The 13,041-nt window shown below is 34.8% G+C and overlaps 1 protein-coding gene across 1 annotated transcript in view; it reads left to right on the forward strand.

Annotated features, from left to right (window-relative positions):
* Positions 1 to 1,396: 1,396 nt before the first annotated feature.
* LOC134697187 (protein O-linked-mannose beta-1,2-N-acetylglucosaminyltransferase 1-like) overlaps positions 1,397 to 13,041 on the forward strand; it is a 52,390-nt gene continuing 40,745 nt past the window's right edge. The window contains exon 1 of the mRNA XM_063559283.1: positions 1,397 to 1,498. The gene's annotated coding sequence lies outside the window, so the exon portion shown is untranslated. The remainder of the gene's footprint in view (positions 1,499 to 13,041) is intronic.

Raw genomic sequence — 13,041 nt, forward strand, 5'->3', positions numbered from 1 at the left:
ACACAAAACAACCAAAATAGAACTGTAAAGTTTCATCATATCAGTTATTAAAGATGGACAAGCCCAGAGTCATAACAAGTTTTCAATATTAAAGATAATCAAGAGATGACCTTTTTAGCTCACCTGGCCTAAAAGGCCATGTGAGCTTTTCTCATCACTTGGCGTCCGTCGTCGTCTGTCGTCGTTAACAATTTTTCAAACATCTTCTCCTCTGAAACTACTGAATGGATTTGAATGAAACTTAGCATGATTGTTCCTTAGTATATCCTGCACAAAATATGCGCTTCGATTTTTGATCCTTCAAAAAACATGGCCGCTGTTACTTAAAATAGAACATAGGGGTCAAATGCAGTTTTTGGCTAATATCTCAAAAACGAAAGCATTTAGAGCAAATCTGACATGGGGTAAAATGTTCATTAGGTCAAGATCTATCAGCCCTGAAATTTTCAGATGAATCAAACAAACCATTGTTGGGTTGCTGCCACTTAATTGGTAATTTTAAGGAAATTTTGCAGTTTTTGGTCATTATCTTGAATATTATTATAGATAAAGATAAACTGTAAACAGCAAAAATGATCAGCAAAATAAGATCTACAAATAAGTTAATATGACCAAAATTGTCAATTGACCCCTTAAGGGGTTATTGTCCTTTAATGACAATTTTTCACAATTTGTTCATCATATTTGCTAACTTTTAAAAATCTTCTCCTCTGAAACTGCAGAATGGATTTGGTTAAAACTTAGCATGATTGTTCCTTAGATTATCCTGCACAGAGTGTGTGCTTTGATTTTTGATCTGTCAAAAAACATGGCTGCCTTAAGGAGTTATTGCCCTTTAAAGACTTTTTTCACAATTTGTTCATCATGTTGACTTACTTGAAAAAATCTTCTCCTTTAAAACTGCTGTATCAATTTCAGCCAAACTTAGGCTAAATGAGTTTCAGAGTATCTAGTATAAATTTTATATATCATTTCCTTGTATGTCAAGAAACATAGCTCCTATGGCTAAAATAGAACAAAGGAGAAAATGATTTTTTTTTGCTTTTGAAGAAAATAGGACGATTCAAAGAACATTTAAATAAATTGAAAAGGGAAAAGAATCATTGATGAGAGATTTAACCAAAAAAATTAAGGTGAGCGATTCAGGCTCTTGAGAGCCTCTTGTTTAAAAAAAAAATATATTTTTAACAATCATTCTCTTTTCTTTATATTTTTTTAACTATTATTCTCTTTTCTTTATATTTGACCACCCATCGTTATCTTCTAAGTTTTTTCAAATTTGTCTTTTTTCCTATTTCTTTTTTAATTGTTTCTACATTTTTCTCTACACGAACCCCATCTAGACCCTCACTTACAATTATCGGAAATGTTCACTTGTCTATTCCGAATTTGACTCCAAATTTAAATATACGAAAGGTGTTCCGGTTTTGAAAAAAAGAAATTGTGACGAAGAATTTTCAAACAAATGAAAAACACTGTTAATGATTGAGCATTTAAGGTATGTGGTTGAATAACATATTCCAAGTTCTAAGCGTTAATTGCAATGAGAGCTCCAATAGAAAGGAAAACATAAAAAGAACAAAAATACGTACAGGTGCTTGTTATAGATTTTTTTTGTGATTTCGTAGTGTAGTGGCATGGTTAAGGCCGATGGCTACAGTGCTGAAGGTCCCGAGTTCGATTATTATTTGGGGTGCTAAAAATAACAGTACACCAGAAGGGTGATTTTCACCCTCTCACACATCTCTGGTACCCACACCTGAGTTAAACTAGAATGGTACTATTATGACTATGGGGGCCTCGGTTAGTCAAAGTTGCTTCCGACTTTTACCTGGAGATCAATCTACTGATATTTCTTTGGTTTGTCTTGTTTCCGCTGAACAGCCTGGCGTTCTCTCTGAGTACTTTCAGAGGCGGATTTAGGGGGTCCGGCCCCCCCTTATTTTGGAAAAAAATGGTTGCTTACAAGTATATACGGAATAACTAAATTGTGACTGGAGCGGGCCCCCTCTTAGGCAGTCAGTTGGCCCCCAATTATGAAAATTTCTGGATCCACCACTGACTTTGGCTTCCTCTACCAAAGAACAGACTCTGCCGGGGTTCTAACACTCCCTTGTGTTGGGATGGGGAATGTCCTTGTCAATATGCTAGTGACACATCTCCATTAATACTGATAAGAATGCCTTGAAATATAGGAATCTACGTACATACAAACATATATACAATATACATATATACATTTTTTTGCATAGGTTTGATAAGTACAAATATCATGAATATTGGCAAAAATAAAAATGTAAACAGTTTGGATATATATTCGAATATTAAGTACTGTTCTATTTGGTAGAGACTAGAGTATTGTCAGATCATATGTTTTGGTACATGTAGTCGTATGAATACACCTTATCAGTATTTTTTCCTCATTTACTGGACATCACAAAATTTCGCGTAAAATTTTGATGTCATAATACAAAATATCTGAAGCCACAATTGAAAAGTGATAGCGATAAGATGTATTTGAACTATGCATGCTTTATCTATGGAATTTTGATGTCACAATTCATTCTTAATAGCACTTAAACCAATCAGAAGAGCATATATGTGTCATTCTAGAATTTCTGCTTTATAAATAAGAAGATCTTTAATCATCTAGGTGCAACACATCTTATAGCTGTTTAGTCCAATCTGATGTAAACATTCACTTACAAACTCTTCATGTCGGTTGAAAGCTCATTAGAGCCTACATGTATGTTGTCTCTGTTTGCAAACCTTGCTGACTCTAAATAAAGCTTATTAATTATTTCCTGTTTGGATCAAGTGTTAAAAAAAAGTTCATCTTTTACATGTTTTACCGGCTGAGGGATGAAAAAAATTGAGATAAATATTTTTATCCATCTGATGCGTTAAGCCTTTTTCAACTAATTTTTATATTCGTTCTTATGTTGTACTTTACACCACTGTCCCAGGTACATTGTAACCAGGTAAGGGGAGGGTTGGGATCCCACTAACATGTTTAACCCCGCCACATTACTTACATGTATGTACGTGCCTGTCCCAAGTCAAGAGCCTGTAATACAGTGGTTGTCGTTTGTTTATGTGTTACATATTTGTTTTTTTCGTTCATTGTTTTACTTAAATTAGGTCGTTTGTTTTCTCGTTTGAATTGTTCTACATTGTATTATCGGGGCCTTTTATAGCTGACTATGCGGTGTGGGCTTTGCTCATTGTTGAAGGCCGTACGGTGACATATAGTTGTTTATGTCTGTGTCATTTGGTCTTTTGTGGATAGTTGTCTCATAGGCAATCATACCACATCTTCTTTTTATATAAATACATATACAAATATTTTATTGGCACAAACACAATTACAATAATTGGCAATGGCCCATACAACTGGTATACAAATAGTAATAATGCATACTGAAGGCCGTACTTTAACCTATAATGGTTTAATTTTTGAATTGTTGTTTGGATGGAGAGTTGTCTCATTGGCACTCACACCACATCTTCCTATATCTATAGAATATCAATAGGCATATTTCGAACAATATCATCGAACGATATCAATATCATCAACAGTAAATGATTAAAAAAAAATATATCAATTACATAGTTGGTCAAACATAATAAGTATTGAAAATAATGACAATATTAATATGTAATATTATGAACAATGATTATTAGCAATTTTATAGAGTTTGTTCTGCTTTACGCAGGTTCAATCTGTCTGAGATGAAAGAGGAAGTTAATTTTAGGATTGTGTATGAATTATTATTTAATAAAAAGATTATATTATTTTCATGTTTTTGAAATTTTGTAGGATCAACGATTATATTTGAAACTTTATGGTAAAATATGTCCCTCTTAGTTGAGTATTTTTCACTATGTAAAAGAAAATGTTTTTCATTTTCAATTTGACCAGAATTACATACAGAGCAGTATCTCTCATTTCTGGGAATATTTAGATGTCTCCCTCTTTCAATCATCAGTGTATGAGCACTTATACGGATCTTACATATTGCAGTTTTGTCACTTCTGTTTTTTCATATATCAACATAGGGTGGTCTTCTGCCCATTATGTAGACACTTTTGAAAAAGTCTAACTTTTTGGATTTCAAATATATTTGCATTTTGAACTTGCAAACATTGGTCATTAATTCTTTGTTCAATAGATTTTAAATTACCTTTAACATAATTAAAGTTATTGATGATATAAGACATTCCAAGTTCATTCAAAAGACTCTTGACCTTTATGACCCAAGGGTTTGAATCTACAGATTTAGTGAATATATCATATGCCAAAGAATTTTCCGAAGAAACTATATGGTTCAGGTAGTAGAATATTGAATATAATATTTTATTTTTCAAGGGAATTCTATTAAGTTCAGCTCGACATCCATCATTAGATGCCTTACAGTGAACCCCTAATATGTCTTTGATAAATTTAACATGAAGTTTTTCAAATGGATCAGAGTCTTTAAAATGTGAATCCACCCCCCAACTTTCACTACAATATGTAAGAATGGGAGTAACTAAACAATCAAATTTTTTTTCAAGAAGTCTACATGGGTTGTTGAGACCTATAGTTTTCTTTATTTTATAGTATGCCTTCCTGGCTTTTTCCATTAGAGTATTCACAGCAAGGCAAAAATTGCCATTATACTTTAAAACAATACCTAAGTAACAATAATTTGTTACCGTTTCAAGATATGCATTATCATAAGTAAAATGGTTTAACAATGTCTTGCCATTAGAATTAAATATCATAATTTTTGATTTATCAGTATTAACTTGTAGTTTCCATGTTGAACAATATTCATGTAAAATATCAAGTGATTTTTGTAGACCCTCTTTGCTTTCAGATAGTAAAACAATATCATCTGCATTTAAAAGAATGTTCAAAGAGGTATCCCCAATAGCAACTGGATCCGTATGTTTGTTATCAAGATTACCTACTAGATCATTTATAAAATAGTTAAAAAGAAGGGGACTCAATACGTCACCTTGTTTAACACCCCTTTCTGATAGGAATGGAGGACTCAACCCATTAGAGAATTTTATTCTACTACTGTATCAGTATACATTGAATAAATAACATTAAACATTTTTTGGGGGATATTATGTTTTATGAGTTTAGAAAATAAACCTAGTCGCCATACAGTATCAAATGCCTTTTTTAAGTCTATGAAGGCAGCAAAAACTTTTTTCTTTTTTTGTCTATATTGATCAGTTATGGTCTTAAGAGTGAATATGTGGTCAGCTGTACGACTTTTCTCTTTAAAACCTATTTGATTTTTACTTATTAAATTTTTGATATCCATAAATTTTAATAAACGTTTATATAAAACTTTATTAAAAAGTTTACCCAGGTTGGAACTAATAGATATACCTCTATAGTTCCCTGGATCAAATTTGTCCCCTTTCTTATGCAAGAGAACAAGTAAGCTCTCATTCCATATTCTCGGAAATTGACCAGATTTGAATATGCTATTAAAGAGTGTATGAAGTGGTTTTATTAAGATGGGGATTTATATGTTGAAATTTCGATAGATTATGATCCACTTTTTTGAAACACAAAATAAAGATAAGAAAAATGCTTTATTGAAGTGTTTTCTATGGTTTAAAATGTCTCTTTGAAAAGTTATATGGATAATGCATTGTTTAAAATGGCCCAAGATCTAGATAGCCTCAAGCCTTGAACTGGATGAATAATTTATGTAATTTTAACTAATTTTAAAACTTTTCAGAATTTGAATAAATTTGTGTAAGGTGTATTCCATTAGACACCTTCATTTACAAAAAATGTACTTGCAGACCAGAGAACTAGAAAATTTCATTAACTCACTGTTAAACACATACATGTAGATCTTAAATTTACATACAGGCTCTTATTTTTTTGTTTACAATATGGAAATGGAACAGTACCATATATATCATCATGACCACAATTTCCCCTAAACTGAATATTGATTTAAGAAATACCAAAAAATGTATGAATTAAAAGTTACTAGAACACACCCGCGAAATCGCGGGCATATACAGCTTGTGGACTGTTGTAGGATGATTTTTTGTAAAAGATAGTATGTATGGGAAATTTCATAAAAGGTATAAAAAGCTTTCATCTTAGTTCAATAGTCCGATATTTGTTTCCTTTCAATTAAATTCAAATATTTTCGTGTGTCTGGCCTCAGACCACAATTATTCTTCTCCTTTGGTACAATGCTGCTTTTGGTAAAAGTCAAATAAAATTAACAATTTGCACCGTTTCAAACATGAAATAAATCTAACTGCTTATATATAGATCATTATTAGTCTAATAAAATAGGACAATCCGTCAGTCTTTTTTTCTTTTGAGAGCCTTGTTAAGATGTCAATGGTAGGATATGAATCATGTATAAATGACTAAGGCTAATTTGAAGGGTGGCCAGAGGGGTCCTGATCCCGAAATCCCGCGCTTAAAACCATGAAATCCAGAGATGCAGAATTAAAAGAAATGCATATCCCGAAATCACGAAATCGAAAAATATATTCCAGGATCTAGTAGGGATCAACTTAAAAACACACGATCCCGACGCCCCGAAAAATGCTCGCCTACTTTTAATCTCTACCTTACTTTCATTTTTGCCAAATCACTATTTTCCCTTTCAACTTTAAATTTGTATGCCCCATTTAATGGGCATTATGTTTTCAGGTTAGTCTGTTCGTTCGCTCGTTCGTCCGTTCGTGTCTGTCCCGCTTCAGATTAAAGGTTTTGGTCGAGGTAGTTTTAGATGAAGTTAAGCATGTTTTACTTATTTTAATATATATGCACCTGGTATGACCCCTGAAGTAGTAAAACAGTAGACAGAATCAGGCCCGACTTTCTTTACTAACATAGAAAGTCCCTGAGTGAATTAGATAGTCTCTATGTATTAAAGTAGTATAATCGTACGTAGTTTACATGTAGATAAACGCAAAAAATAATTGTCTTCTCTAAGGAGGTATAATAGTTGTGGTTCTTGGGATCTAAACACAATGATATGAAACTCGAAAAATAATTGTCCTCTCTAAGGAGGTATAATAGTTGATTCTTGCGATCTAAACATCATGATATGGAGAAAGCTCTGAATGGCTTATTTTTATCTCCATTTTTGTTATCCATCATACGATTGGTTGTACTTGTGTCAAATATTTTACTTATTTTAATATATATATATACACACAACTGGTATGACCCCTTAATAGTAAACATTTCAAAGAAAACAGTAGACAGAATACAGAGAGTATCTATATATATTAAAGTATCATAATCGTAGTTTACATATAGATGAACACGAAAAATAATTTTTGTCCTCTATAAGGAGGTATGATAGTTGTGGTTCATGCGATCTTAACCCCATGCTATGGAGAACGCTCTAATTGGCTTATTTATTTTTCATATTTAGTTATCTATCATACGATTGGTTGTATTTGCGCATCTTTCAAACCGGAAATCTAATCTATGACTAAAAGTTAGTCCGATGACGGAATCATATCCGAACTACTTTTTTGTCGTTTTTCTCCCAAAATAACTCAATCTGAATAATCATAAGAATGGATGACAAATGGGACTATGCATGTTACCTATAGGACACAGAGACATGATGATTGATTTATTGTGGAAGGAAGAGAAGTGACACCCAAAATGAGGTCTTCTCGTTTTATAGTATAGATAATCCTTTCTTTTTTAAATTATTTTTTTACAAATGACTGTGATGAATGTTTTTCCTTTAAATAATCCTTTACAAAGGAGTAAACTACTTTGATATGTCTTTGTACATCTATTGATTATCAGGTCAATTTTCAGTTTTTGGGAGTTCTCTAGAAATTATGCTACCCTCAGTAGATAGCTTTAGAGAACTGCAGTTTTCTATACTATCAATTTAAATATCGAAACCTTTTATACACTTAAATTTTATACCATATAGTTTTGTTAATATGCACATGATGCAGCACTCTATCAAACAGTTTATACAATATAGGCTGATAGCATTGAACTTGTTGATTAATTTGTTGTCGAGCCTACAACTTTTGTTGCAGAAAGCTCGACATAGGGATAGTGATGTGGCAGTGGCGGCGGCAGTGGCGGCGGCTACGGCGGCGGCAGCGTTAGCTAACTTGTTGTAGCTAACTTCTTATAAAGCTTTATATTTTAGAAGCTGGAAGACCTGTATGCTTCATACTTTGTATATAGATGCCTCATGTTACGAAGTTTACGTCAGTCACATGTCCAATGTCCTTGTCCTCACTTTCATGGTTCAGTGACCACTTGAAAAAAAAGTTCAGATTTTTTGTAATGTTGAATTCTCTCTTATTATAAGTAATAGGATTACTATATTTGGTATGTGGGTACCTTGCAAGGTCCTCATGCCTGTCAGACAGTTTTCACTTGACCTCGACCTCATTTCATGGATCAGTGAACAAGGTTAAGTTTTGGTGGTCAAGTCCATATCTCAGATACTATAAGCAATATGACTAGTAAATTCGGTGTATGGAAGGACTGTAAGGTGTACATGTCCAACTGGCAGGTGTCATCTGACCTTGACCTCATTTTCATGGTTCAGTGGTTATAGTTAAGTTTTGTGTTTTGGTCTGTTTTTTCTATACTTTGTGCTATAGGTCTACAATATTTGTTGTATGGAATGATTGTAAGGTGTAAATGTCTAGTGGCCAGATGTCATTTGACCTTGACCTCATTTTCATGGTTCAGTGGTTATAGTTCAGTTTTTGTGTTTTTGTCAGTTTTTCTTATAGCCTATGCAATAGGTCTACTATATTTGTTGTATGGAATGATTGTAAGGTGTATATGTCTAGCGGGCAGATGTCATTTGACCTTGACCTCATTTTCATGGTTCAGTGGTTATAGTTAAGTTTTTGAGTTTTGGTCTTTTTATCTAATATTATATGCCAAAGGTCAACTATATTTGGTGTATGGAAATATTTTATGATCTATATGTCAGTCCCGCATGTTTTATTTTACCATGACCTTAATTTTACGGTTCATTGCACAGTGTTAAGTATTTGTGTTTTGGTCTATTTTTTTTAAACTATAAGTAATAGGTCAACTATATTTAATGTATGGAAGCATTGTTAGCTGTACATGTCTGCCCGGCATGGTTCATCTGACCTTGACCTCATTTTCATGGTTCATTAGTCTTTGTTAAACTGTCTTGGTTAATGTTAAGTTGATGTGACAGTTGTAATAAAGCTTTATACTTATAACTTATAACTATTAAGATAATGTCAATGATTAGTAAAGAAGGCGAGACATTTCAGTGTGTGCACTCTTGTTTAAATCCATATGTACAATGTACATATGTAGGCATATAACAATCATGACAATATTTATGATGATTTTTATACGACCGCAAATTTTGAAAAAAATTTCGTCGTATATTGCTATCACGTTGGCGTCGGCGTTGTCGTCGTCGGCGTCGGCGTCCGAATACTTTTAGTTTTCGCACTCTAACTTTAGTAAAAGTGAATAGAAATCTATGAAATTTTAACACAAGGTATATGACCATAAAAGAAAGGTTGGTATTGATTTTGGGAGTTTTGGTCCCAACATTTTAGGAAATAGGGGCCAAAAAGGGCCCAAATAAGCATTTTCTTGGTTTTCGCACTATAACTTTAGTTTAAGTTAATAGAAATCTATGAAATTTTGACACAAGGTTTATGACCACAAAAGAAAGGTTGGGATTGATTTTGAGAGTTTTGGTTTCAACAGTTTAGGAATTAGGGGCCAAAAAAGGGCCCAAATAAGCATTATTCTTGGTTTTTGCACAATAACTTTAGTTAAAGTAAATAGAAATCAATGAAATTTGAACACAATGTTTATGACCACAAAAGTAAGATTGGTATTGATTTTGGGAGTTAAGGTCCCAACAGTTAGGGGCCAAAAAGGGACCCAAATAAGCATTTTTCTTGGTTTTCGCAACATAATGTTAATAGAAATCTATGAAATTTAAACACAAGGTTTATGACCATTAAAGGAAGGTTGGTATTGATTTTGGGAGTTTTGGTCTCAACCGTTTAGGAAAAAGGGGCCCAAAGGGTCCAAAATTAAACTTTGTTTGATTTCATCAAAAATTGAATAAATGGGGTTCTTTGATATGTCAAATCTAACTGTGTATGTATATTCTTCATTTTTGGTCCCGTTTTCAAATTGGCCTACATTAAGGTCTAAAGGGTCCATAATTAAACTAAGTTTGATTTTAACAAATTAAATTCTTGGGCCTCTTTGATATGCTGAATCTAAACATGTACTTAGATTTTTGATTATGGGCCCAGTTTTCAAGTTGGTCCAAATCAGGATCTAAAATTATTATATTAAGTATTGTGCAATAGCAAGTCTTTTCAATTGCACAGTATTGTGCAATGGCAAGAAATATCTAATTTTACAATATTGTGAAATAGCAAATTTATTTTTTTAATTAGAGTTATCTTTCTTTGTCCAGAATAGTAAGCAAGAAATATCTTATTGTAAGAATTTGTTTTAATTGGAGTTATCTTTCTTTGTCCAGAATCAACTTAAATCTTTGTTATATACAATATACAATGTATATTCACTTTTTACTACCAACTGATAAATTAAAATAATCTTTACCATTCAGTGATAACAAGCAGTTTTTTTTACATCTTAATATTTTATGATGTATTTAAATGAGTAGTTATTGTTGCAAACTCCATTAGAAAATTTTAATTGAGATTAGTTTTGGAATAAGGGAATAAGGGAAAGGGGGATGTGATTAAAAAATTCAACCTCTGCGGTCGTATAAAGCTACGCCCTGCGGAGCATCTGGTTTATTAGAGTTTTCTTGTTTGTGCATTACATTTGCTTAAATAAAAATTTATCAACAAGTTTCATCCCACTTTTCTGCAGCATCATATTTAAAAATGTTTAGATATTCCAGGATGATTTGATAGCTTTGTATGTGTTACAGTCATCTGTGAACAATTTGAATAATAGAATTTACAATTCCCAAAATTCTGCTACATGTTGTCTGACTTCATGTTCATGCAGGGGGCCTCAATGGCCAAGTGGTCTAAGTAGAGTTTACTTCTGTATTCACTAGCCAGTGAACACTGAGGTTGTGAGTTCCAACTCTGCTCGTTCATAGGGGCCTCAATGGCCAAGTGGTCTAAGTAGAGTTCTACTTCTGTATTCACTAGCCAGTGAACACTGAGGTTGTGAGTTCCAACTCTGCTCGTTCATAGGGGCCTCAATGGCCAAGTGGTCTAAGTAGAGTTCTACTTCTGTATTCACTAGCCAGTGAACACTGAGGTTGTGAGTTCCAACTCTGCTCGTTCATAGGGGCCTCAATGGCCAAGTGGTCTAAGTAGAGTTTACTTCTGTTTTCACTAGCCAGTGAACACTGAGGTTGTGAGTTCCAACTCTGCTCGTTCATAGGGGCCTCAATGGCCAAGTGGTCTAAGTAGAGTTCTACTTCTGTATTCACTAGCCAGTGAACACTGAGGTTGTGAGTTCCAACTCTGCTCGTTCATAGGGGCCTCAATGGCCAAGTGGTCTAAGTAGAGTTCTACTTCTGTATTCACTAGCCAGTGAACACTGAGGTTGTGAGTTCCAACTCTGCTCGTTCATAGGGGCCTCAATGGCCAAGTGGTCTAAGTAGAGTTTACTTCTGTTTTCACTAGCCAGTTAACACTGAGGTTGTGAGTTCCAACTCTGCTCGTTCATAGGGGCCTCAATGGCCAAGTGGTCTAAGTAGAGTTTACTTCTGTTTTCACTAGCCAGTGAACACTGAGGTTGTAAGTTCCAACTCTGCTCGTGCATAGGGGCCTCAATGGCCAAGTGGTCTAAGTAGAGTTCTACTTCTGTATTCACTAGCCAGTGAACACTGAGGTTGTGAGTTCCAACTCTGCTCGTTCATAGGGGCCTCAATGGCCAAGTGGTCTAAGTAGAGTTTACTTCTGTTTTCACTAGCCAGTGAACACTGAGGTTGTGAGTTCCAACTCTGCTCGTTCATAGGGGCCTCAATGGCCAAGTGGTCTAAGTAGAGTTTACTTCTGTTTTCACTAGCCAGTGAACACTGAGGTTGTAAGTTCCAACTCTGCTCGTGCATAGGGGCCTCAATGGCCAAGTGGTCTAAGTAGAGTTTACTTCTGTTTTCACTAGCCAGTGAACACTGAGGTTGTAAGTTCCAACTCTGCTCGTGCATAGGGGCCTCAATGGCCAAGTGGTCTAAGTAGAGTTCTACTTCTGTATTCACTAGCCAGTGAACACTGAGGTTGTGAGTTCCAACTCTGCTCGTTCATAGGGGCCTCAATGGCCAAGTGGTCTAAGTAGAGTTTACTTCTGTTTTCACTAGCCAGTGAACACTGAGGTTGTGAGTTCCAACTCTGCTCGTTCATAGGGGCCTCAATGGCCAAGTGGTCTAAGTAGAGTTCTACTTCTGTTTTCACTAGCCAGTGAACACTGAGGTTGTGAGTTCCAACTCTGCTCGTTCATAGGGGCCTCAATGGCCAAGTGGTCTAAGTAGAGTTTACTTCTGTTTTCACTAGCCAGTGAACACTGAGGTTGTGAGTTCCAACTCTGCTCGTGCATAGGGGCCTCAATGGCCAAGTGGTCTTAGTAGAGTTTACTTCTGTTTTCACTAGCCAGTGAACACTGAGGTTGTGAGTTCCAACTCTGCTCGTTCATAGGGGCCTCAATGGCCAAGTTGTCTAAGTAGAGTTTACTTCTGTTTTCACTAGCCAGTGAACACTGAGGTTGTGAGTTCCAACTCTGCTCGTGCATAGGGGCCTCAATGGCCAAGTGGTCTAAGTAGAGTTCTACTTCTGTATTCACTAGCCAGTTAACACTGAGGTTGTGAGTTCCAACTCTGCTCGTGCATAGGGGCCTCAATGGCCAAGTGGTCTAAGTAGAGTTTACTTCTGTATTCACTAGCCAGTTAACACTGAGGTTGTAAGTTCCAACTCTGCTCGTGCATAGGGGCCTCAATGGCCAAGTGGTCTAAGTAGAGTTCTACTTCTGTATTCACTAGCCAGTTAACACTGAGGTTG

Source organism: Mytilus trossulus, chromosome 1, assembly GCF_036588685.1.
Source record: "Mytilus trossulus isolate FHL-02 chromosome 1, PNRI_Mtr1.1.1.hap1, whole genome shotgun sequence".
In the NCBI taxonomy this organism is placed as follows: domain Eukaryota; kingdom Metazoa; phylum Mollusca; class Bivalvia; order Mytilida; family Mytilidae; genus Mytilus; species Mytilus trossulus.